Source organism: Cnephaeus nilssonii (assembly GCF_951640355.1).
Source record: "Cnephaeus nilssonii genome assembly, chromosome: 7".
In the NCBI taxonomy this organism is placed as follows: domain Eukaryota; kingdom Metazoa; phylum Chordata; class Mammalia; order Chiroptera; family Vespertilionidae; genus Cnephaeus; species Cnephaeus nilssonii.
The window spans coordinates 42058920-42085617 of record NC_137078.1 but is presented as its reverse complement, the minus strand read 5'-3'; the positions used below and the strand labels follow the sequence as shown (position 1 = coordinate 42085617).

Below are 26698 nucleotides of genomic sequence, written 5' to 3'. Positions count from 1 at the left end.
AACATAAAATCTGAAACTGTAAAACTCCTAGAAGAAAACATAACAGTGGTCTCATGACCAATGTCTTAGATAGGACACCAAGAGCACAGGTAACAAAAGCAAAGATAGACAAGTGAGACAATGACAAACTAAAAAGCTGCTGCATAGCTAATGAAACAAGAGTAAAAAGACAACTTACAGAGTGGGAGAAAATATTTGCAAACCATAATATCTAGCAAGGAGTTAATATCCAAATATATATAAGGAACTCCTTAAACTCCATAGCAAAATAAACATACAAACCAATTTAAAAATGGGGGTGGGTGGGGGAACTTGAATAGACATTTCTCCCAAGGAGACAGGCAAATGTCCAAAAGGTATATGAAAAGGTGCTCAAAAATCACTATTTGTCAGAGAAATGCAAATCAAAGACACAATATAGCCTAAGAAACCTGAAACATCAATCAGAAAGAACAGATGCACCCCTATGTTCATAGCAGCGTTATTTACAATAGCTAAGATCTGGAAACTACTGCCCAAGTGCCCATCAGTAGATGAATGGACAAAAAAAAAAAATGTGGTACATTTACACGATGGAACATGCAATTATAAAAAAGAACCTTTTGCCCTTTGAGACAGCATGGAGGGACCTAGAGATGATTATGCTAAGTGATATAAGCCAATCTGAGAAAGACAAATATCACATGATCTCACTTATATGTGGAATCTAATGAACACAATAAAGTGATTAATCAAATAGAACCAGAGGCATGGAAACATGGAACAGACTGATGAATTTCAAAGGGAAGGGGGCCAGGGTGGGAGGGAGAGATTAACCAAAGAACTTTAAAGCATACTAGAGGCCTGGTGCACAAAATTCATACATGGGAGGGGGTGTCCCTCAGCTCTGCCTGCACCCTCTCCAATCTGGGACCACTTGGGGGATGTTCGACTGCCAGTTTAGGCCCAATCCCTCTCACAATCCGGGACTGCTGGCTCCTAACTGCTCACCTGCCTGCCTGCCTGATTGCCCCTAACCGCTTCTGCCTGCCAGCCTGATCACCCCCTAACCACTCCCCTGCCAGCCTGATTGATTCCTAACTGCTCCCCTGCTGATCTGATCGCCCCCAAATGCACTCCCCTGCCAGCCATCTTGTGGTGACCATCTTGTGGCGGCCATCTTGTGGTGATGTCATATGACGCCACCTAGGCTTTTATTATATAGGATAGGCATTGCCCATGAACACAGACAGTAGGATGGTGAAGGCCTGAGGCAAGGGAAGGAATCGGGAGGGAGGGCAAAGAGGGGGAAAGAAGGGTAAATCTGTAATACTTTCAACAATAAAGAATCCTCTCTAATAAAATGGTAATATGCAAATTAACCATCACTCCGCTACATAAGCCACACCCATCAGCCAAGCCATGCCCACCAGCCAATCAGGGCGAGTATGCAAATTAACCCAAACCAAGATGGCTACAGCCACAGAGAGAAAGGTTTCCCAGGTAACAGAGGAAGCCAAGCTTTCCATAGCTGTTGCAGGCCTAAGCCTCCACTCAAGCTACAAAGTTTCAATTATAGAAGGTAAACAAATTCAAACAAATGGCGGCAGAATGGAGCTTGAGAGAGCAGGCCAGGGTTGCTGGCAGCAACAGGGGAAGCAAAGCTTTCTGCACACCCTGGCCGGGCTCACCCGCTTAAGGCTACAAAGTTTCAATTGTAGAAGGTGAATTAACTGCCACAGAAATGGCTGCCGGAGCCCCAGGCTTGGCTCCGCTCCAGGCTACAAAGTTTCAATTGTAGAAGGAAAATAAATTCCAGATACCAGGGCCTCTGCTTGGGTTGCCAGGGGGTGTGGCTGGCCTGCAAACCACCACAGGCCCCTCGCTCAGGCCGCCCCACACCCCAAGGGAACCCCACCCTGATCTGGGACACCCTTCAGGGCAAACCAGCTGGCCCCCACCCCTGTACCAGGCCTCTATCCTATCTAATAAAAGAGTACTATGCAGATTGACCATCACTGCAACACACAATATAGCTCCCCTCATGTGGTCAAAGATCCTGCCCCCATGTGGACACAAGATGGCCACTACAAGATGGCCAGCAGGGGAGGACAGTTGGGAGGCACCCGGCCTGCAAGGGAGGGCAGTTGAGAGGGACCAAGGGAGGCACCCGGCCTTGCAAGGGAGGGCAGTTGGAGGTGATCAACCCTGCAGGAGAGGGCAGTTAGGGGTGACCAGGCTGGCAGAGGAGGGAAGTTGGGGGCAAACAGGCTGGCAGGGGAGCAGTTAAGCATCAACCAGGCTGGCAGTGGAGTGATTAGGGGGTGATCAGGCTGGCAGGCAGAAGCAGTTAGGGGCAATCAGGAAGGCAGGCAGGCAAGCAGTTGGGAGCCAGAAGTCCCAGATTGGAGAGGGTACAGGCTGGGCTGAGGGACAACCCCCCGCCGTGCACGAATTTCGTGCACCGGGCTTCTAATATATATATATATATATATATATATATATATATATATATATATATATATATTCACCTCACACTTGTGAGAATGGCTGAAACCAAAAGTTAACAAGTGTTTATAAGAATGAGAAGAAACTGAAACCCTTGCATACTATTGGTGGGAATATAAAATGGTACAGCCACTATGAAAAACAGTATGGAGGTTCCTGAAAAAATTTAACACAAAACTACCACATGATCTAGTAATACCACTTCTGGATTGTTATCTAATATAATTGGAATTAATTGGTCTGAGAAGCAGCCTGAGTATGGAAATTTGTTAAGCTCCCTTGTGCTTTAAATGTATAGTCAAGTTTGAGAGCCATCTTAAAGCAGATGTTATTTCATTTAGTCCTAATAGATTGTTTTATTAATTCCATTTTACAGATGAGAAAACTGAGATTCAGAGAGATTCAGCAACTTAGACAAGTCTTCTCAACTCTCAAAACCTGTGTATCATACCATGTTACCTTCTGAACTACAAATATGCTAAAGCCACCAATATGTGTATTACACTCTCGAAACACTGCTGAGGAAGAGCAGTGTTAGTTCCTTTGCAAATATGCCCATTGGGTTTGAAAGGGGCCTCCCTATGAATCCTGAGCTCTGGTACAGGTTTGTTTGTTTGTTTGTTTGTTTGATTGATTGATTTTTAAATACAGACCATAACCCATAGAGAGTAATGAAAACAATTTAGTGCAAGTCAGTAAACTTTTTTTTAATTAGAATAGACTAGAGGAAAACATAACAGTGCCAGACTGCATTGCATATAGTATAAAAGTATTAATTATAAGTACTGAGTTTTGAAACTTATTTGTGTGTGTGTGTGTGTGTGTGTGTGTGTAAAGTAAATTGTATTAGTTAACATGAATAGCAGCCAAATATGTTTGAAAGATATTCTAGCTAGAGATAAAAGCATGAGATTACAAAGACAATCTGAAAATATTATTCATTTTCTAATTTGCATATATTTATTTGTGTTTGCCTCTGCTCCTAGGATGTTTTTCTTCTCTACCCACCATTCAAGCACAGCTTAGCTGTCCCCTCTTTCCTTCTGTCCCTAGGCATTATTAACTGTCCTTCAGTGCATCACCACTGTTACATCAACCACATTTACTGCATTTTTAAAGCACTTGTTTTAAAGTTCTTCATTGGAAAGGACAGTGTCTCTCCGAGCAATGGAACAAGACAGAGCCTGATACACAGTGGAGCATAACTTGTTTAAAGGTACAGCAGCTCTCCATTACTTTACTCATGAGATTTTGGTGATACAAATTATAAGTTAAGAATGAATCACATATTCCATTTTTCTGAATAATCACAAATTACCACTAGAGTCACTTTAATATTCGGCTTATCCACATCTAGTCTAGACGATACTCTGTTCTGCCAAAGATTACATCAAAGAAGGAGGAAGACAAACTTTAAAAGTAGCTCTCCTGGATTAGCTTACAATGTTTATAACAGCCTACTCTCTTATTTATTTTAACATTAAATTAACTTTTTCCATTCCTGTTTCCATATTTGCTTTTAACTAAACATATTTATTGAACACTTACCAAATAAAAGACACTAAATAAGTTGTGGTTTGTTTCCAGTTTATGAATGGTAATGGGAAAGAAAACATTTCTGCTAAAACATCAATCAAAAGGAAAGAAACAACCATTTACTCTCTCTTGATCTTAACTTCTTAACACCATCCAACTCTTTTTATCATCTTTGTTCATTTAAATAAAGGCATTTTATCATATCTTTCCAATTTCTTAACTTTATTGAAATATTGGGATTATTTGATAAATCAAAAAAGCCTTTTAAAAATGTATAATATAGATATATAGATATATATGCACATAAACAAATATAGGGTTTTAATTTTATATCCCTGACCAGACAAAAGTGCAATATTATCACAGTGATCTGACTAATTAAAAGATTTAACACATAACATTCACTGTATATATTAAGTACCAGCTGGTATGAAAAATATATAAATTTAAAATTCTAAGAAAGCAATTTTAAATTTTAATCAGATAGAAATGAGAACTATAATTGGAAGCATTCCAGAGATCATGCTCCATAAAAATCTATTTCAGGAATCCATGCCTTTGCCAGTCTTTCTGCAAAGTTAAGCTTTCATATTCCTAGTTACAAACTTATACAATCTTAAATGTGAAAAAGAAAATCACATACCATATTTTTGCTTCAAGTTTTGGCTCAAATCAAATGACTTTATGATCTTCTAATTTATGCAGCTTCACGTTACACCACGGGCCCAACTATTAGTCAACAGCCAACCGTGCTGGAGCAGACTGGCAGACAGCACCGCTGATTCATCTCAGGAAAAAACAGGCTGCAGCATCTACAGTTCTGATGATGTCCAAAGAGGGTAAAGAATTGGTCATAAGCCCAGTATTTCCTCTCCAAGCACAGGCAGAAGGACTGGACATAGGCAAAACTCAGAGTTTGCTACGTTTGAATTTCAATTTAAACGTGATTCTTTCAGGCCAGAAAAAGGGCCATGGGGGAGGGTACAAGTAATAATTTGCAAAGCCTTACTGTGATCCCAAGACAGACAATTTAGGTAAGTTTATAGCAATGTTTTCCTTATTCATTTAATTCCACTAACTATGTTTATATGACTATTTCACCAATACTATGCTAAATATTTAGTTTGTACTCTGAATATAATTCCCTCAGGTAGCCTATAACCAGACAATGAATTTCCTATTTTCCTCATTTTAGTCCATTTAATTTTATATAACATCTCTCTTACCTACCAAATACATAATTAAACGTCACAGAGTTAAAATAATAAATATCATCTATTACTATTCATCATCTATTCATCTGAGGCAGCTGCTTAAGTAGACCATCAGGATAAAAATGTTACAGACACCAGTCAGAAAGGGAGATCGAGTTACAAATGTGCCCAGGGGACTACATGAACCAAAGAAGCTTTTCTTTCTCCTCTTCCCAGTCCTTTTAGCGGGCTCCTCACAAACAAGAACCCACAAATTAGAGGACACAGCCTAACAAAGGGACCCCAAACCTAAACCCTACCCAAAACTCAAATGAGACAGATAAATTATCCTATATAATAAAAGGCTAATATGCAAATAGACCGAACAGCGGAACAACTGAACAACCAAACAACAAGTCACTATGATGTGTGCTGACCACCAGGGGGTGCATGCAGAACATGGCGGGCATTGGCAGCAGGTGGCAGAGCGTAGAACATGGTGGGCATCAGCCATGGCGGGATGGTGGAGCAGGTGAGCGGGGGACACCAGACCAAGGCAGGGTTCTAGTCACTGTCATCGGGGCGAGCCTCTGGTAGTTACTGAAAATTCTTTACTCCCATGAACCACAGTCCCTCCTGGCACTCACACCTACTGCTGGTGCCGGCCTGCTCGCACCCACTTCCAGCACCCGGCGCCGACCCCAATCGCTCGGCGTCATCAATGGGTGCAAGCGGTGGCTGCCAGCCCTGATCACCCCTCAGGGCTTTTCCACCTCCCCCTGCTCCTGAGAGGCAATCAGGGCAGCAGCTGCCACTCACACCCACTGACAATGCCGGCCCTGCTCGCACCCACTGCTGGCACCAGCCCCAATCACTCTGAGCCGTCAGCGGGTGCGAACGGGGCCAGTGCCATCAGCACATGGGAGCAGCGGCAGGAGCAGGGCTGCCGGCAGACAGGGGGCTGGGGGCCACAGCGGGAGGGGCTGGGTGGAGGGCTTGGAGGATGGGCCAAGACCTGCCCCTGTGCCCAACACAGCCTCGCAGCCCACAGTTCCTTTCAAGGTGAACGAATTCGTGCACTGGGCCCCTAGTAATCATATAAAGGAAGGAGGGAATGAGGAAAGAAGGAAGGCAGAAAGACAGGGAGGGAGGGCGAGGGAGGGAAGAAGGGAGGGAGGGAGGGAAGAAAGGAGGGAGGAAGGGAGGGAGGGAGGGAGGGAGGAAGGGAGGGAGGGAGGGAGGAAGGGAGGGAGGGAGGGAGGGCTCTTAATCACCCTCTAGAATGGCATACTGAAGACCTTACATATTATAGAGAAGAATCTCAACCATGAAAGTAAGACTAATAAATTAGTAGCAAAAATCTAATATTTAAATATCTTTATAATGGATTTTTATAACTCATTTTATAACTCATTTTTAAAGAATCAGTTTAAGTCAAAATTATACCAGAAGGCATTCCAATAAAGCAAAAGGTGTTTTGGCATTTAGAGAATATGTAAACATGAATTATAGTTATATTATTATTATAGCATTTAATACTAAATATTGGTAATTATTGACTAATAATTATAACAATACATTACGTTATTTTTATATATTATAAATAAATGAGCATTGATTTAAATCTGGAAACTCTAATCTAGCAGAGATGAAAATAGAGAAGTTTCTGATATGAAAGATATTTAGCTGTTATTATCAAATTAGTTGCATATAATTTCAACTAATTTCCTGACAGTTTGGACAGGAAATATCTGGACCCTTCTTTTTCTTGTGAGCACTCAAAACAGAGAGGAGACCATACTCTGTTTTCAGGGAATAAAACCTCAAATGTATTGCCCCTCAAAATCTTCGGTAATAAAAATATATGTCTGAAATAATTAAAAAGATATGTAGAACCCTCCTTCCTTGAGACACTGTAACATCCATTCCTAGATTAAGCCAAGGTCATCAGAGAGCTGTATACCTGGGCCACACCACATTGCTGGTCACAGCCACCCTGCAGAACTGCTTTAAGAAGATGAATAATTATTTATTGAGAACATAGTGTAATCTTTACCTACATCTCAATGCTCTCATAGTAAATATTCTGCTATGTTAGGAAAGAAAAGAATCAGATCTTGAGAGGTTATTTCCCCCAAAGACACAGAGCTATACCATAGGCCTATATTGAAGAATATTATAAAAATTAGCCCAACAAATCCTGTTGAATGTCACAGTAACAAAGTTAAGGACATTTTGCATCACACTATAACGAATCCACTTTAAAAGAAACAATAGCAGAAATTTCACTCTGAATTCTACACAGGAATAACTTTGTTCCTCTTAGGCAATTGGTTTGTTTTTCTCATGAGCTTTTCCATTAATCATTAAGTTTTTGTGTTTCCCTCTTTGCCTGGAAGATAGAAAATTCAGTATTAAATGTGGGACTAGCTCTAATAAACATACACAATTTCAGGAGGTAGGTGTTGTAAGTTAATGTCAATGTTTTCCCTATCTCACTTCATCTTTTTTCTCACTGATATAATCAGATTCTTTTCCATCTCAATTTGCATGTTCATACTATTACAAACTACTAAGTGCTGAGGAAAAGTACAAAAGAAAAGCCACTTACAATAATCAAAATAAAAGGACAGTAATTCAAGTATTTCTTGAACTATCTTAGAGTCAAACCTTAATAAAACATTCTAAATTACTTCATCTTTGCATAAGTCATCACTGAGTTAATATTGTTATTCTATTTATTATAATTTATAACTTAAAATATAGTTATATGTCCATATATGGCATTTGTTAGAATGAGAATAATTTGAGGGATTTCATTTGGTGAAGGTTACATTGTGAAGTTCTATTGGTATATTTACCATATTTATTCAGATCTGCTTCTGCATTCATCCTGATAAATTATTTTTACTGAAGTATATTTTTGAAATTTGGCCTCACAGAGATATGTAGCTGTAAAAAATGAATATTTTAATAGCCTTCTCAGGTAATTATAGATATCTGATACAACACCAAAACTCAACAAGTGATAGTTTCTTAGAACCACATGACGCCAGTAGTACTCTAACAACCAAAACCAAATTAAAAAACATAACAAAAAGGATACTAAAAACCAATATATCTCATGAATGTAAATGCAAAAATCTTTAGCAAATTAAATGCAATGATATATGATATATATATATATATATTAGTATATATATGTTAGTGTGTGTGTATATATATATATATATATATATATATATATATATCATACATCACTTAGGTCTTCCTTGATTTCTCATATATATATATGTATAGATGGGATACATATATATATGATTAGATGGGATTTATTCCATCTGTGCAAGGCTGATTTCACTATTCAAAAATGTATCAATGCACAATGGGCTAATAAAAAATCACCTAACCATATCAACTAATGCATAAAAAGCATTTAATGTAATTTACCATCCATTCAAGATAAAAAGTATCAATACAGTAGGAAGAGAGGGAACACCTCATCAATCTACTAAAGAATATCTACAAAAAACCTACAGCTAGCATCGTACTTAACAGTAAAATACAGAATAATCTTCTTCTTCTAAGACTGGAAACAAGGCAAGGATGTCCACTCTCACCATTCTTGTTTGGAACAATACTAGAAGTTCTAACTATTGCTATAAGGCAAGAAAAATTAAAGAAAAATTTCAGATGACATTATTGTCTGTATTTTTTAGAAAAGCTAAAAGTATCTATAATCTTTGATCCAAATGTGAATTCAGTAAGGTTTCAGGATACAACATCAACACACAAAAACTAATTGCACTTCTATATAATGATAACAAATAAATGGAAACATAAATTTAAAATGCAGTATCACTTACAGTTGCTCAAAAGAAAATGAAGTATAAGATACCTATAATGAAAATTACAAAATGATGATAAAAGAAATCAAGGAAGACCTAAATACATGTAGAAATATACCATTTTCACAGATTGGAAAAATCAACATAGTAAAGAAGTTAATTCTCTCTAAATTGATATGTAGGTTTAAAACAATCCCTATTAAGACAAAGTTAAATTATAGTAACAAAATTCTACAGTGAAAAGTTTAAAAAATAGGCCTTCCAAAAAAAAAAAGTCAATCAAAATTAAGTTGAATTTGTTAAAGTAATTACACCATCCTATATAATAAAGAGATACTATGCTAATTAGATCAAACAGAAGGACGACCATCCGGACGACCTTCCGGACGAAGCCAGGGCTACGAGGGCCAAGGCAGCCGGGATTGCGAGGGCTGGGCCCCTTGCATGAATTTCATGCTTCAGGCCTCTTGTTCATTATAATTACACTAGTGTCCCAGTGCACGGATTCATGCACATTGAAAGGAAATTGATTAGAAGAAATATTTTAATATCATTATTCACCCTTTCATTATAATAGAAGTGTCAATCAACTTCACAAATGACATATCAAAACACACACATGTGATTGGCACCAGTGAGAGCTTTATATGCATTGTGCATGCGCAAGTCAACTTAGCCTTTTATATCTATAATAATAAAAGAATAATATGCTAATTAGACCAGACAGCCAAACATCCTTCCAGACGTCCTTCCAGACAAAGCCATGGCGCGACAACTGTGAGGGCTGAGAGCAGGCAGTTGTGGTGGGAGGCAGCGGCAGCAGCAGCAGCAGCAGCAGCAGCAGCAGCAGCAGCAGCAGGGTGATGGGGGCGGTGCCTTCTCCTGATCGGCCAGGTTGCCTCCCACAGAGGGAGGCCAGACTGTGGCTTAGGGGAGCAGGCCTAAGCCATCAGTAGAACATCTCCTGAGGGCTCCTGGACTGTGAGAGGGGGCAGGCCAGGCTGAGGGAACCCCCACCCCCCCACCCCCGCCTAGTGCACAAATTTTCGTGCACCAGACTGGAACTTGATATACAGTAGGAAGAGAGGGAACACATCATCAATCTAACAAAGAATATCTACAAAAAACCTACAGCTAGTATATAGATAAACTTGCTTAATTAGACCTACTTTCTGATTTAGCTAAACTTTTTCCAGCCCAGTGAAGCATCCCAACTTCTCTTTCAGGTAATTGTCAGCAACACAGCAGTAAATATCAACACCAAGTAGATTATTATTGTAGATCACGCAGGGAGAACAAAGGGTAAAATATTTAACTGTAGCAGTGTTTGACTATATTCTACGCAGTGAGAAAACCTGAAGTCATTTTCAAGTTCCAGCATTTCTTACTTCTTTTCAGTGGGGTCAAGTTTCTAACTTTCTAAATCTCTATTTTCTGGCTAATGAAAAGAAAATAGCATTCTACCGAGTCTTCTACCTACATACTCCAGGACTTATGTGAGGATCAAATGAGATGAGGCACGGGAAAACGCTTCACAAACATTTGGTTAAACTATAAAATGTTTGCACCTAGCTGCAAAGCAAGTTGGGTTCCTGGGCTGAAGAAATTCCAAAGAGGCTAGTCTCTAGGGAGAGGAAGCCAGGCGTTGCTATGTGATGTCATTACCCGGCGCCCACAGTGACAGTTTCTGGGCTGGGCTGGGTTGTGTGCTGCATTTTGCACCATGGGGTCTTGGCAGCATTGGCTGCAATTTGATGGGGTGTCACTCTGGGGTGGTGGCAGGGCCTGTGTTCACTTGGGGGAAGCGAAGTGTTGATTTGTCGGCACCAAGTCAGTGGTGCCATTTATTTTTAAACTAGTGGCCCAGTGCATGAAATTCGTGCACGAGGCAGGTGTCCCTCAGCCCGGCCTGCACCCTCTCCAATCTGGGACCCCTCGGGGGATGTCCGACTGCCGCAATCCAGGACCGCTGGCTCCTAACCACTCACCTGCCTGCCTGCCTGATCCCCCCTAACCATTTTGCCTGCCAGCCTGCTTTCCCCCAACTGCCCACCCTGCCGGCCTTCTTGCCCCCAAATGCCCCCCGTTGCCAGCCTGCTCACCCCCAACTTGCCCCCCCCCCCGCTGGCCTGATCACCCCTAACTGCCCTCCCCTCCTAGCCTAATTGCCCCTAACTATCTCTGTCTTGGCCCTGCCACCATGGCTTTGTCCAGAAGGACATCCATGGTCTAATTAGCATATTACCTTCTTATTAGTATAGATGGCCAGTGAGCATCATGGCAGCTCCTGCATTGAGCATCTGCCCTGGTGCTCAGATGGACGGACATTTAGCCTTTTATATATATAGATAGTCTCAAAAATAATCTTGTGGACTTTAAAGAATAAAAAGAAAAAGAATGAACACAACTTGAAACAATTCTGTAAATACATTTATTAGCTGCTAAAAAATAATGGTATATAGGCAACAAAAGTTTTTTATGTCAAAGGACACAATAGAATGAAAAATTGTATGGAATGGAAGAAAATCATATATCTGATAAGGGGTTAATATCCAGAATATATAAAAAGATGCCAACAAATCAACAACAAAAAATCACATAACCAGATGAAAAAATGGGCAAAGAACTTGAATAGACATTTCTCCAAAGATGGTATACAAACAGCCAATAGGCACTTGAAAAGATGCTCAGCATTAGTAATCATCAGAGAAATACACATCAAAACCACAATGAGATATCACCTCACATCTATCAAGATGGCAACTATCAGCCAATCAATCAATACGTGATGGTGAGGCCAAAGAAATTAGAACCCTTGAGTATTGTTGGTAAAATGGTAAAATGGTACATGCAATCACTATGGAAAACAGTATGGAGGTTTCCCAAATAATTAAAAATAGAACTACCATATTATCCAATAATCCCACTTTGAGGTATATATATCCAAAAGAATAGAAAGCAGGGTGTCAGAGAGAGATTTTCACAGCTATGCTCATAGTGCACTATTCTCAATAGCAAAGAGGTAGAAGCAACCCAAATGTATAAGCAGATGAATGGAAAAACAAAATATGGTATATACACACAATGGAATATTATTTAGCTTTAAAAAGGAAGGAAATCATGTTATATGCTACAACATGAATGAACCATTAGGACATCATATGAAATGAAATGAAATAAACCAGTCACACCCTAGCTGATTTGGCTCAGTGGATAAAGCATTGGCCTGTGGACTGAAGGGTTCTGGGTTCGATTCCAGTCAAGGACACATGCCTGGGTTGTAGGCTTAATCCTCAGTGGGGGGGTGTGCAGAAAGCAGCCGATCAATGATTCTCTCTCATAATTGATGTTTCTATCTTTCTCTCCCTCTTCCTTTCTCTCTCAAATAAATAAAAATATAATTTTAAAAAAACGGTCACAAAGACAAATACTATATCATTCTATTTATATGAGCTATCTAAAGTTATCAAATTAATAGAAACAGAAAGCAGAATGGTCATGCCAGGGACTTGAGGGTTAGGGAAGGGGGAGTTGGTGTTTAACAGATATAAAGCTTCAGATTTGCAAAATCTGGAAGTTCTACAGGCGTGTTTCACAACAATGTGAATATATTTAACATTAAGCTTAAAAATGGCTAACATTATAAATTTCATGTTATATTTCTTTATCACAATAAAAAATTACATATTAAAAATGCTACAAAATATTAACTGGAAGAAAAAGTTGCATTTGTGGAATGCCTACAAAATGCCAGAAATTACCCAAATAATTAAATAAGTCACAACATTGCTATACAACTTTGAAAGAAAAAGTCACTATGTTTTCTTCCATAAAACATGATAATCATTTTCATATTATCAGAATATATAGTTATATCAAGGACAGAAAAACTCCTGGACTACTATTAGGTAATTTTACTTGGGAATCTAAATCTTTATATTCATAGATATTTCTGAGTGTATGTGCTTAATTTTGTTCCTAATGGAAGCTACAGTTTAGGAACTTCACTCCATGCTGTATTTATTATTCCGGTTCCTTATGGATTCTAAAAACAGACTCTACATCTAATGAAGAACAGATTTAATTTTTAATTCCTTAGTCAAGGATGAAAATAGCTCTTGACATATGTACCCAAGATAAAATTTTTAAAAGAGAAAATGCCTCCTATTCCAAAATGACAACCCTCCTAACATATGTAGCAGAAAACTTTTTTTACTACCAAAAATGCTCATTTGCACTGGTTTTTGACAAGTGAAAAAGCTTTTCCACATAGTCTGCTTGAGTTTAAGAAGCACTGATCCCTCCCTTCAAACTTTCCTTAATATTTAAAGAGTCTACTTTCCTTTAGTTTTTTGCAGCAAGTACTAGAAATACCTTGTTTCGATTTTCCAAAAATAATGAGTTGAAATGTGTGTGTGGGCCAAGGGGAAGCAGATGTGAACTAAAAGTAGGTGTCAGAGGTTAGGAAAAAATATTCAATAAGTTCAACAAGTTATTTTTCTCTCAAATTCCCTTAAGAAATAAAACATTCAAAATGATCCAACAAACTAATGAAGATTATCCTCTTGTTTACATATAATAGTAAATACTAGCTTCTAGTGTCAAAATTAGTTTCTAAAAGGGGCAGCTGCAGACCAATTTCTACGTGATTCTTCAGGTGAATCTTGCCTGTCTTCTTTTTCCCTCCTCTCCTTTTTCACACTGCTAAAATGGAGAAAAGAAATCATATCTGCCAATCTTTAGGATTCTAGATTAGGAGATGCTAAGTAATTAAATATTATAATCTTGGATGTCATCAAACCTAAAGCTAAATGAAATGCCCCATCTTGGTTTCTTGTACAGTAAGCTGATTATGGAAAGTTTTCAATTCCTATCCTTCCCCTCCACAGAGTAGCTAGCACATATTTGTTGGGTAACTGCAGACTGACTGACTCTAAATATAAATTGAGACGTGTACTAAAATTATTGTCCTGGTTTTTCTAGCAACCATTATGAATGTCACACATCCTTACACATTTTATTTATTAAGGACCTTGAAGAAATAGATTTTAAATACTATTGATGATAAAATTACACATGAAATTTTTCCCATCCAATGCAATGATTCAAATTAAATCCACAGTTGCTAATTTCCCTATCAATACTCCCATATAACCACTCATATCACAAAGCCAGTCAAACCTAGCATTAGGACCACACCAAATATAGCAATTTTACACACATAAATTTTAAGTGGGGCCACTTCTCTTACTAAAGAAATATAGTCCTACCTTATAGTACTACCTTGGTCACTCTCACCAAACCTCCAACTTTATTTACCTAAGCAACTCTAAAAATCTAAGCCAACGGAAAACATTGAAATAGTTTTGAAGCTGCTGCCTGAATTACTGCTGATCCATCTTCCAAATCTACAAATGCTCAATTTACTTTAAAAAAATCTATTTGACTGCAAATACACTAATGGAGAGAGAGGAGAATTTTTATAAAAACAAGCAATGGTCATCTTGTTGATTAGTTGTGGCATCAGTTCAGCCTTTCAAAAATAGAGAAATGTTCACAATAATCCTTGGTCAAAGAATGTTCCATTTAACACAGATAGGCAGAGGAACAAAAATAAGAAGTTTGAAAGCTTGGGTGCCACAACCAATTCAGAAAAATAACAAATGTGGGTAATTCGGCATACCCAGTGACCACATGACCACCTACCTCTAAGCTTTCAAAGGAGTCAAAGAAACAGAGGCTAACCACTTGCTTGCAAGTAAAAAATGAAAGAGAAATATATATTTATCATTCACATTCCCAGAGGCTAAACAATCCCAACACCTTGGCTTTGCCAACTGCTTTATGTACTATATGAGCATGTTAGCAAAGAAATGTCAGATGGGAACAAGATATAAGGGGTAGTGGAGAATAAATAGGCAAGCCTATTTAAATTTAAGTTTTTAACTTTAACTCAAGCCTGGGGAAACTGTTGTCGAAGTCCAGTTCAACTCTGACAGAGGAATAGAAATAGATTTACCCACTTCTACAAGCTTAAGCAAACTCTTTTAAATAATAGTCCCAACTAAGTCCAGGACAAATTCTGCCCAAAATACTCTACTTACCTCAATATCCTGCTTCTACCAGAAATCACCTGTCAGGTCCTGAAAAGGGGGGGTCTCTTTTTGGGTTTATGCTGTGATGCTTGTTTTCACTGCTTCCTTTCAGCTTTCCCAGGACTGATAGAATATTCTAAGAACCTGCCTCTCTGCTCCCTCCTTATGCCCTCAAGACACATTCATATCACCTGGCTCCCCTTCTACCTAGCCTCACAGTTAATGGCCTCAATGAGGGTGGGGGTGGGACCAGGAGGAAGCTCAGGTGGACTGCGGTTCTTTTTCTTTTTTTTTAATATATCTTTATTGATTTCAGAGAGGAAGGAAGAGGGGGAGAGAGAGAGAAACATCAATGATGAGAGAACCATTGATTGGCTGCCTCCTGCAGGTCCCCTACTGGGGATTGAGCCAGCAACCTGTACACATGCCCTGACCAGGAGTGGAACCTCGACTTCCTGGTTCATAGGTCGACGCTCAACCACTGAGCCACTGGCCTGCTGTTCTCAGAGGCCATCTCTGGCAATGTGCAATGGGAAGGGGCCAAGCCGGGGATGGGGGTGGGGGTGTCTTCATTGTCCACCACACTCTTGTACCTTGTAACCAGGGCTTCAGCTGATAACTGGGGAATCTGGAACTCCTGCCCTCACCTATGTGCATTCTCCAAATCGGAGTGCAAGAGTGAATCCATAGGCTTTGCATTGGCAGGATACTAAAGCTGGAGACCTGGGAATCTGAGACAGAAGGATGGAACAAGCTGAAGTTTTAAAGAGATAGATATTTCAGGAATGGGGCGTTAAAGTCCACAAATACCTGGTACAACATTAGGACCAGAAAATAGTCTATCACATATGACCCTTCTCTAGCTATAAACTCTTGGTCACTCTCACCAAACCTGTCCTCCAACTTTATTTATATCTTTTCCCTCAGTGTCCCTAACTGCCTGCCTTTTTCCCAGTCCCCAGGATTTAACCAGTCTTCCAGTCAAAAGAGGTGGCCTGAAAGAGTATAATATGAGGAGCCATTGAGAAGATTGGGAGTTATTATGGATATGCAAATACCCTAGACTTAATATGCAAATGTTCCAAAGAGAACATACAGAATCCAGCAGAGTTTCAAAACTTGAATAAACATCATAAGAAAAAAATTTATTTTGCAACTATGTGTAGTAATAAATGTTAACTAGACTGATTGTGGTGATCATTTCACAATGTATACAAATATCAAATAATTATTTTGTACACCTGACTCAGATAGCAAATCATAACAGACTAGATATATCAGAATTTAGCTTTTAATGAAAATTATTAAATGTGTCCTTTTAAGAGCCAGAGCTGCACTGGAATGCAGTCATGTCCTAGGGCCTGTTGGCCTGCCTATATAGCAAGTTTTAGAAGGCATACTCTGCTTAAGATAAGAGAAGAATGTAGCCTGTTAAGCATGAAATAGCTCTGTTTTTGTTTTTTGTTTTCTTTCTGCTCTTAAAACGGTGTCACTAACTTGCAATCCCAAGATGTGTCACAGACTTCTCTTTCTGTTAGAAACCATCTAGCCATAGTCAGGTAGACCTGGATTGGATGCCACCAAGTGCTGAATAAATCAGATTGCAGAAGCTTGCATAAGAACTGACCAATCAACATAGCCCTCAACCCTGGACCCATTCCTCACGATCACTCATGAATTTTGCTCTAAAAACTTGCTCTTGTCTGTAAACTTTCAAGGAGTTCAGGTTTTTGAGCACTAGCTTCCTGTTCTCCTGGGTGGCAACATTCATAATAAAACTAGAGGCCTGGTGCATGGCTTCATCCAGGGCATGTCCAGCTCAACTCACCCAGTCCAGATCGGCTGGACCCCAGCAGCAAGCTAACCTACCGGTCAGAGCATCTGCTCCCCAGGTGGTCAGTGCGCGTCATAGTGACTGGCCGAACGGTCGAACTAATGGTTGGTCACTTAACATATTAGGCTTTTATTATATAGGATAGCCACTCTTTCTCCAGGACAAAGCCCGGTGTCAGTTCTCATTGACCTACTGTGCACACAGGTGGCTACAGACATCCTTATGACTCACTCAGTTTCACACCTTAAACTACCATAATGTTATATGTCCATTATATCTCAATTTTTAAAGAGTCAAATTAAGAAGTCAGACTTTTTTAACACACACATTTTATTTCTGAGACTTTATCTTAAGAACTGATTTTGGCCCTAACCGGTTTGGCTCAGTGGATAGAGCGTCAGCCTGCGGACTCAAGGTTCAATTCCGGTCAAAGGCATGTACCTTGGTTGCGGGCACATACCCAGTGGGGAGTGTGCAGGAGGCAGCTGATCGATGTTTCTCTCTCATTGATGTTTCTAGTTCTCTATCCCTCTCCCTTCTTCTCTGTAAAAAATCAATAAAATATTTTTTTTTAAAAAGAACTGATTTCAAAAATACAGAACTTACCAACAAAGGTGCTCATCACAATGTTATTTATTATTATCAATAATATAGTGAGCATGAGGAAAGATTAGAAAATTATGGTACATCGACCTCATGGAAAACAATGTAGGCATTTTAAATGTTCACTGTCCAATTATAATTAAGTGAAAATTAATATTATAAATTTTAAAGTAAAAAATATATAAAAAGTAATATGCATAGCATGATTAAAATTATGCATGGAAAACACATCAAAATATTAATAGTAGTTGTATTTAGTTAGTAAGATTATAGTGATTTCTTCCCTTCATATATTCTTAAAATTTCCAAATTGTCCATAATTCTATAATAGAGAGGGGAAGCTTTTCAAAAAGCAAACTTCTTTGAAAAAGTTTTACTTGCATAAAAAACTTTTTCTTGGTTTAATTGAAAACTAATCCTTTTACTATCAGTATCCAGAAAATATACCATTTTCTGAAGGACACTTGGAGCAAAGAATATGGAGAATGTGAGCAAGACCAGTCAAAGATAAATTTGGCCTGCTTAGAAACATACACTAGTTCCCTATGACTACCAGGTAAGGAGCAGATTTCACTGTCAGATATTCAAGGTTCTCCAAACAGTATATGTGCACTTCTCAGCTGAACGTCTTCTCTGGCTTTTTCTTTGACTATCAAAATCCTCCCCATCTCTCAGTTATTTAATTCACTTCCACCCACGGAGACTTTCGTGAACCTCTGCTGATCCCAGCCTCTACTATTTCTCCTTCTTCTTAAGGTGTTGATGTAGCACTTAAGTTTGTTGACCACCTTTTTTCTAGTATTAAGGCAATTCTAATTATTTTGTTGATTACTTGTATGTAAATACCTTCCCAGCTAGATTTTAAGTTCCTTGAAGTCAAGAATTTAGATGGTCTGCAGAAGGTAGTCATTTGACAAATAAATACATAGGGAGAGCAGTTCTAAAGCAAAGTTGGTATTAAATTCACACTCTCAGTAATGATCCTATATAATAAAGAGGTAATATGCTAATATGCAAATTGACCGTCATGCCCTCACAAGACGGCTGCCTATGACCAGGCTGGCAGAGGGATTAGTGAGGGACGACCAAATGACTGAACAAGCAGGCTGAGTGGGGCAAACAGGCCGGCAGGGGGGTTAGTGAGGGATGACCAAACGACTGAACAGCAGGCTGCGTGGGTGACCAGGCCGGTGGGGGGGGCCATGAGGGGGGAGCAGTTGGAGGCGACCAGGCCAGAAGGGGGGGCAGTTAGGGGCAACCAGGCTGGAAGAGGGGGACAGTTGGGGGTGACCAGGCCAGCAGGGGGCAGTAAAAGGTGACCAGGCCAGCTGGGGGGCCAGTTAGGGGCAACCAGGCTGGGGGGGGGTGGTGCAGTTGGGGGCAACCAGGCTGGCGGGGGGGGGCAGTTGGGGGTGATTGGGCTGGCAGGGGGGGCAGTGACAGGCAACTAGGCCAGTGGCGGGGGGCAGTTGAGGGTGTCCAACTGCCGGTTTAGGCCCAATCCCCAGATTGAGCCTAAACTGGCAGTCGGACATCCCCCAAGAGGTCCCGGATTGGAGAGGGTGCAGGCTGGGTGAGGGGGAACCCCCCCCCCATGCACGAATTTCATACACCAGGCCTCTAGTATATAAATAAAATGTGTTGCTTCCATTTTAAAAGATCCTGCTGACCTTCCACCACTATAACATACACCTTCCTTAAAAAAAAAAAATAGCAGCGGCACTTATTTTTGCTTACTCATTCATACCAATGCTGCTGTCCCTCTTTGGATTAACCAGATTGGACTACAAGATGTTTCACACCAAGGTTCAGGACACAGTCTACAGCCATGTAAAAAACTAAAAGAAATGACCTCCTAGAAATCAAACTTAAGACTCATCACAAGACCCTACTTCTCTTACAGTCTTGTCTGAACAAAAAATGTAAATTCATGACTCCATTTTATGGCCTTCTTTAGGCAGTGGGCTTTAGTCTATCGATATCCCCAATTAAGTTAAAAAAGAATTCCCCAATACAAATTGTTTGATACTTTAGAAACGATGAGCTAAGATGACTATGTTCCTCTCTGCCATTAAATACTATCCCAGCACTTAGAGATAATGAGCATTAGTGCTATAGCAACCTGCCTCCTGAGACATTAACAAGAGTTGCATATCTTCAGAGAAAATACATAAATCATAAAGGAAAGCAAGTCAAATGACCAAGCAAGGGACACGGGAAAACCTAGCCACCATTATTTTTGTAGAAGGAGTGCACAAGGTCCATATAATTGTTTACTCTGAAGGGCAGGGCAAAAACAAATCAATTCCACTAGATAGAACTACATTTTGCTACCACACATGTTTTTTTTGTAAAAGTCAATGCTTGTTCAGATTCCACCATTTATGATCTTGAATCTTCTCAATATTTCAGTTTCCTAATCTGTAAAACGGAATTATCATCTGTTATACCAAATCACAGAACTGTAATGAATCAAACAACATTACTAGTCTGGGTTTATCTGTCACCTTATAATGAGGTAACACACCACACAAAAACAGTTCAGTCACACACCCTAAGAACTAGATAATTGTTCTTACTGCATATGTTTTCCTAAAGTTTAAAAAGGAAAACGATACTCAGTTGTTTTTTACCTTCCTGATTGATTTCTCCAACACTTGAGCATCCACCAAAATCACATCTTACCTTTTGACATATGCTCCCTAAGAAAATAGGGGTTTTTCCCACATAATTCAAAGCATATCTTACTTTCATATAAAACAGGGGTGGGGAACATCCAGCCCATAGGCCATATAAGGCCTGAGAAATCATTTTTCTGGCCCTGCCAAGACATTAGGAGTGAGTTAATTAAATGTTTGACCAGACATAGCAGGCTAACTTTTAAACTGATAATTTTGTAGGGCCAGAGAATGATGTTATAAATATCCAAATGGCCCTTGGCAGAAAAAAGGTTCCCCACCCCATATAAAAGAACAATAATTCCACCTACAGGAAGTTTACAGGTTGTTGTTGCTATTGTTTGAGATCACTCCTATGAATATTAATACTGTTTAATAGACCATACAGTATAGGTACACTTGGATTAACAACTTCTTAATACAGTGAAAGGTACATGGGCTTTAGAGTCATAAAGATCTGTATTCAAATTCCTGTTCTGTGACCTTGAGCACATAATTTAACTTTCCTGCTCCTCACTTTCTACATTTGGTTCTGGGTTGTTGTGATGATTTAATGAGTCTCTCTCTCTCTCTCTCTCTCTCTCTCTCTCTCTCTATATATATATATATATATATATATATATAAATATATATATATATATACACACATATATATACATATATATGTATATATATAACATATATATAATATATATACATATATATTACATAATATATATATCTTAAAATATACATTTCATATATATATATATATATATATATATATATATATGAGCATAGGCTCTGAAAGTATTATTTCCTACTTTAAATTTTTTCCTCCTATGATGCCAGGACCAATCAAACCACCCTGAATACAAGACAACTTAGATACAGCGACAACTTAGATACAGCATCTTTCTCACACATGGGGGGGCGGGGGGGAGCATGTGTTGTAAAATGAAGTGGATGATGGCATGAATTAGACATCCAATCGGGCAAGAAGTGGAGAAACAGGTCTTCACAATGGCCCTAGACTTCACTCGCTTGTGTGAAAAAGACACCAATCTGACACACTTTGAAGTCTGCAGGGCAAACGCGCGGAGGTTTGTACCAGGGTGTGGAGAAAGGATGGAATTTCAGAACAAGCCGGCCGGGCCTCCGGGTTCACCCCACCTGACCCTGCCCGCCCGGTCTTTCAACTGGAGCCTAGAAACAGCAGTTGACCTCAACCCCCATCGCCCCCATTATGCCCAAACCTCTGGGTACCAATGGTGCTGAATCACTAGCACCAACAGCAGCAGCGCCCCGTTCTGCGGCTCCCGCGAGGGACAGGGTCCCCAGAGCAGTGTCCTCCCCGGGTGGGGACCGAGACCTCCGGGTCAAGGGTACGTGAAAGGGGTCGGGGAGGATCGGGACACCAGGTACTCACCAGGGTGCGGAAAGCCCAGCCGGGATCCTCGCCTCCCCCCCGGCAGGCGGCCCCTCTGCGGTCCCGGTTTCGGCGGGCGGCCGCCCCGGCCGCCACCTGAGCTGGTCGCCCGCAGCTCGCCTCCGCCCGCCCACCGCCCGCGGCAGCCTCGGCTCGGCTCGGGGACCCGGCGCTGGACCCGCAGCAGCTGGAGCGGCTGTCGCCTCCGAAGGGGGAGGTGGCTGCCCACGGGCCAGACCATTCGCGGGCTGCGGCCGGGGGTGCGCGACGAGCGGGGCGGAGCTGGCACCCGGGGCGTATCGGGGCGGCGACAGTGGGGAGCCACCCAGAACGAGGCGAAGCCTCAGCACCCCCTGCCCCGGCAGGACTTGGGGCCCTGGAGACCCGCAGGGGAGCAGCTGCTCTTCCGGGCCGTTTACTGAAGGCAGCCCTCCGGCTTTTCCGGGCACCCCCCTCCCGGGTTGCCGTGGTCCCGCTCGAGCTCCTCTAGAACCCCGCAAACAGAGGACCTAGCAACCCGGCGCCCGGGCGGTGCCCCTGGGCGGTGCCCTGCGGGGAGATGCGAAAGATGCCTCCGCGGGCCCCGTGGCGCCAGTTCAGGGCGCTCATCCGACCCCAAAACACAGCGGGGCGTCTTGAGTCATTGAAGGGGCTCCCCGCGTCTTTTATTCTAGCACTTTGTGGAGCAAAGAATAAAAGGCTATCCCAGGCAGCTTATGAAAGTTAGAAAATAAAAATCCGGCGAGGCTCCATCCTTTGTAGATAAAGCCTGGGAAGTAAGGGACAGGTGTGAATCCCAGAGTTACTGCTCAGAAAACGCTGAACCACAGTAGTTTGGAAAATGTAGGTTTAGGAAATCATTTTAGCATACAGATCTATAAAAAGTTGATTACATAAATTTTAAAATATTTGAGGTTCCTTGTTCTCCATTTTAGAACTGGTGTCTTGGGAATTGGGATGGAATGATGTCCTTATCGGACATGAACTGGATCGGACTGGAGGAAAGGCCCCACACTGTCATTCCTTGGATTTTTGTGAAAGCGCTTTTGTGGTCACTGCCCCAGGCTATCCATGTTCATTTCAGACCGATACAGATGGAAACAAATGTGTATTTTTGTTATAGATGCGGGGGGGGGGGGGGGGGGGGTAGAGACCAAAGAGGGTTGGCAACTACCTATACTGGTAAAATATAACTTAGGGGAGCAAAGAAAAAGACCCTTTAAGTGCCTCCCAAACCATACAAAATTTCACATTAAAAAGCCATTTTCTCTGGATAAAGGTTTTGTCCTCTTTTGGGTAAGTTAACATAATGTTAACATAAACTGAGCACTTACTATACTAGTACACCAAACACTGCACTGAGAGTATTTCCACTTTTATTCCTTTATTTATTCTTCTATAAACTGTGAAATTGGTAATATTGTCGCTCTTTTTTATAGAGAGACACTAGGCTAAGGGAGTTTGCTGTTCTGGGTTTACTAGTACATCTCAGATTGAGTGGCAGAGCAGTCATTGCCATCTGGAATTTCTGGCTAGTTCCTTTCCACCAGAAAACCTCTGGGAAACATACAAAAAGCCCGATCATGTCCATGATTGGCACTTGAATGTTTGTTCTCCCTTTGTGGAAACTAGGTTTCATGGTGCAGACAGGGATTCTTAAGTATCTAAGGTGAACATCACCCTTAGGTCAGAAATAGGGATCAGAAGGAAGAGACCGGAGTTCACTCAGAACTAGCCTAGAAAGGTCAATGTCAAAAATGCACTGGTAGGGTCACATGAGGGTGAGGAGGAATTCCTCATTACCTTTTTGTTAATCATCTTCACTATCATTTACACTAGATTGCACTTTACACTTCAACTAATATTACCATATTATGTATTATACTTTACACTGTTATTCTTCCAGTTCCAGAGTTTTTAAATGGACCTAATATCATATGCCTTACCATGATTTAGAGAAGTAAGGGGCCTTAATAACTCTCACATCACTCAAGGGAAGCTTTTTGAGAAACATTAAATTAAATTGTTACCCTATGTTGTGCCATTGTTATTATGTTAACTTTTATTATAAATGTTTGCACTTTAGTGCCAGTGCAACAGAAATCCCCAGGGCTCCATGTTGCTGGAGAGCGGAGCACTAAATTCCCAGGGAAGCCACGCACTGTAACTCTCTGCCAGAATGGCATCAGCCTCAGAAATGTGTGATTCGTCCCTCCATGCACAGTAGTTTCATTTTCAAAGGAGACAACCAAGGAACAGAATTGGAATAGGTAGACAAGATGCCTTTTGAAGTAGTATTCTCCGTCTGTTGACAGAGATATAAGAAAAGAGGATAAAGTCTTGGTGGTCCACCTGAGACCAAGCTGAGATTTAGAACCTGATCAGTGATAAGCCCTGATAGACTGATGACATCTCCAGCCATCTCTGTGTATAAGTTGACTTTACTAGAGGGCACGTTTTTGAATGAACGACAGGGAAATTTTGCGCCAGTAGCCGTGAAAAACTGTCAAAGGCAATAAAGGGAATAGTGTGGTGCCTGCATGCCCGGCTCTCCCACACAGACTTCCAATGGTTTTGAGCCCCCTGAGGATGGAAATTGGGGCCAGAAACTGAGGAATCATTTTCACAAATGACTTTGTGGAATTTAGGGTCTAAGAAGTACTACTTTGGGCCCTGGTGACAAAGTACAGCACAGGGGGCCATTCTCTCACCGGGTCTGCCATAGTCTTCCCTGCAGCCTTGCCACTGATACAGAAAGGCTCTGCCCAATGAAGGCATAGTCTCATAATGGGCACTGCTGACCAACACAGGGTCAAAATAACTTGACTCGGAGCATGCAGCAATAGAGCATGAATTGGGTTGTTCCTGAGAACCTGAGGGCGCAGCTGAGGATTTCCTGTCATAATGAGAGAGCCTGGGTAGGGGGGGATGATTGTTAAATTGAAGATGATTGTTAAACATCATTTAAGCAGTGATATTAAGAGCCTAATTAGTACAGCATCAAACTTATGTCTTAATTTTTAGAAAATTCACATAGTTACAACACTAAGTCATTATATCCAAATGGTAATAGACTTTTCTATTTGTACTTTTGTCTTGCATTTCCCAAGGATGTTTTCATAGTTCTGTTCATATATATTCTGCACCTTTCTTGTAAATTTATACCAAATTAGTTTCTTGTATTTGTCTTCCCAATGCAGTATATTCTTTCTATTTCCTTTTCAAGGTGCTTTTGCCTGAATAGAGAGGGATTGGTTATTTCTATAGATTATTTTGTATTCACCCAACACACCAAATTCTCTTATTTGTTTTTTCACAAGAGTCTCTTAGGCTTTCTAAAAAACAAACAAACAAACAAACAAAAAACCACAACATATCACCAGCAGCAGGAACCTGTGGTGGGCTGGCATGGCCATGGCATACTCAGCCCCACATTGGGCGTCTTACGTGCCGCACCAGCTCAGCCAGGTTCGGTGAGCCCAAGTGGGGGCGGTGAAGGATTGAGAAAAGACAGAGAAGAGAATGAAAGCTGGGTCTCGGTGGGATGCTGCCCTCTCTGATGGAGAGAGACAGCGCCATGGACTATAAGCTGTGTCTTTATTTTATAGCCAGATTCCACAAGGCAAAGTAAGGGTGTGGTCAAGATACTTACAACATTCTCCTGAGTTTTGATCCTACTCAATTACATGCACCTGATCTTTATCAAGCCCACATCACTCAGACAGATGGGGCCATGTTCTCAGACCATAGGTTCAAGCTTAAAACTATAGCTGTTGGCTATAATTGTGCTGGGAGAGCTCTGCCCTCCAAGCTGGGACTTGCATGTGGCCATGAGAGGACTGTGCCCTCTCATTAGTCCGAGGCTTGAACTTGTCCCAACACTGTGGCCGCTCTCCACAGGAACCATACCTTTGTCCAATACAAGTGATTATAGTGATGCCTGTCTGATTCCTGGTTTTACGTGAAAGATTTAATTTTTGCCATTTGAGATAATGTTGAGAGTGGGCATTTCTCTATTTTTTAATCTCAGAAAATCTTTCTTTTTTATTGAATTTATTGGAGTGTCACTGGTTTAAAAAAAGTATATAGGTTTCAGGTGTACAATTCTCTGATACATCATCTGTATATTGTATTGTGTGTTCACCACCCCAAATCAAGTCTCCTTCCACCACCATTTATCCTGCCTACACCCTCTTCTACCTCCCCTTACCCCCTTTTCTTTATTTTGTAAGTAATTTCCTGCTGTTCCTATTTTGCTTCCAGTTTTCCTTGGCATGAATTGCTTGACCTTTATCTGATGTCTTTCCCCCCGCCCCCTCGCCCCCACTGATAATGGTTGGGTTGTTTTCCCTTTAATTTTTAATGTAATCAATATGTAGATAGACTTTCTGGAAAGGAACTCCCCTTTCATTCCTCTAATACAGCCTGTTTTGTCATAGTGTATTACTCTTTTGATGCATTTCTCTATTGTATCCTCTAATACATTGTGTAAACATTTGGCATTTATAGATATAGGTGAAATTGGCCTGCATCTTTAATTGTTGTTGTTGTTGTTGAATTCCTTCTTTGGCTTTGGTATTTGAGGGATTCTGGTTTCATAAAATTAACTCAAGAGCTTTCTATCTTTTTCTAAGACCCACAGTAGTTTAAATAATATTGGTATTATCTATTCTTTAATGGTTAGATTAAAAATTCAACTGTGAATCCATCTGCCTGCTGCTTTTTCAATAGGAAATCATTTATCACTTCCCCAGTCTCTTCTATAATAATTGGTCTATTCAAGTTTTCACTAATTCTGGGCCATTTGTGATAATGTATGTTTTCCTAGGGAAGTATTTATTTATTCTAGGTTTTATTAGTTTATGTACTCTCCAGAGTCATCTTTAGTATTTACTTAGAATTCTTTTAATCTTTTTCCTGCTTTCACAATGTTAATCTTATCTAATTGTTATTTCATCCTCTTTTCATGATCAGGCTTACATGGTATTTATCTATTTTTATTGGTCTTTTTAAAGA

General features: G+C 40.6%; 1 protein-coding gene across 4 annotated transcripts in view; it reads right to left on the bottom strand.

Moving 5' to 3' along the window:
- The window catches only part of TTLL7 (tubulin tyrosine ligase like 7), a 138193-nt gene extending 116277 nt beyond the window's left edge, over nt 1-21916 (bottom strand). For 2 of the 4 annotated variants that reach the window (XR_013813747.1, XM_079776274.1), the window contains exon 1: nt 21683-21914. The gene's annotated coding sequence lies outside the window, so the exon portion shown is untranslated. Of the gene's footprint in view, nt 1-4666; nt 4844-21682 lie in introns of all 4 variants that reach the window. The other 2 variants (XM_079776275.1, XM_079776277.1) reach the window with 2 other exon arrangements.
- Nucleotides 21917-26698: the final 4782 nt, after the last annotated feature.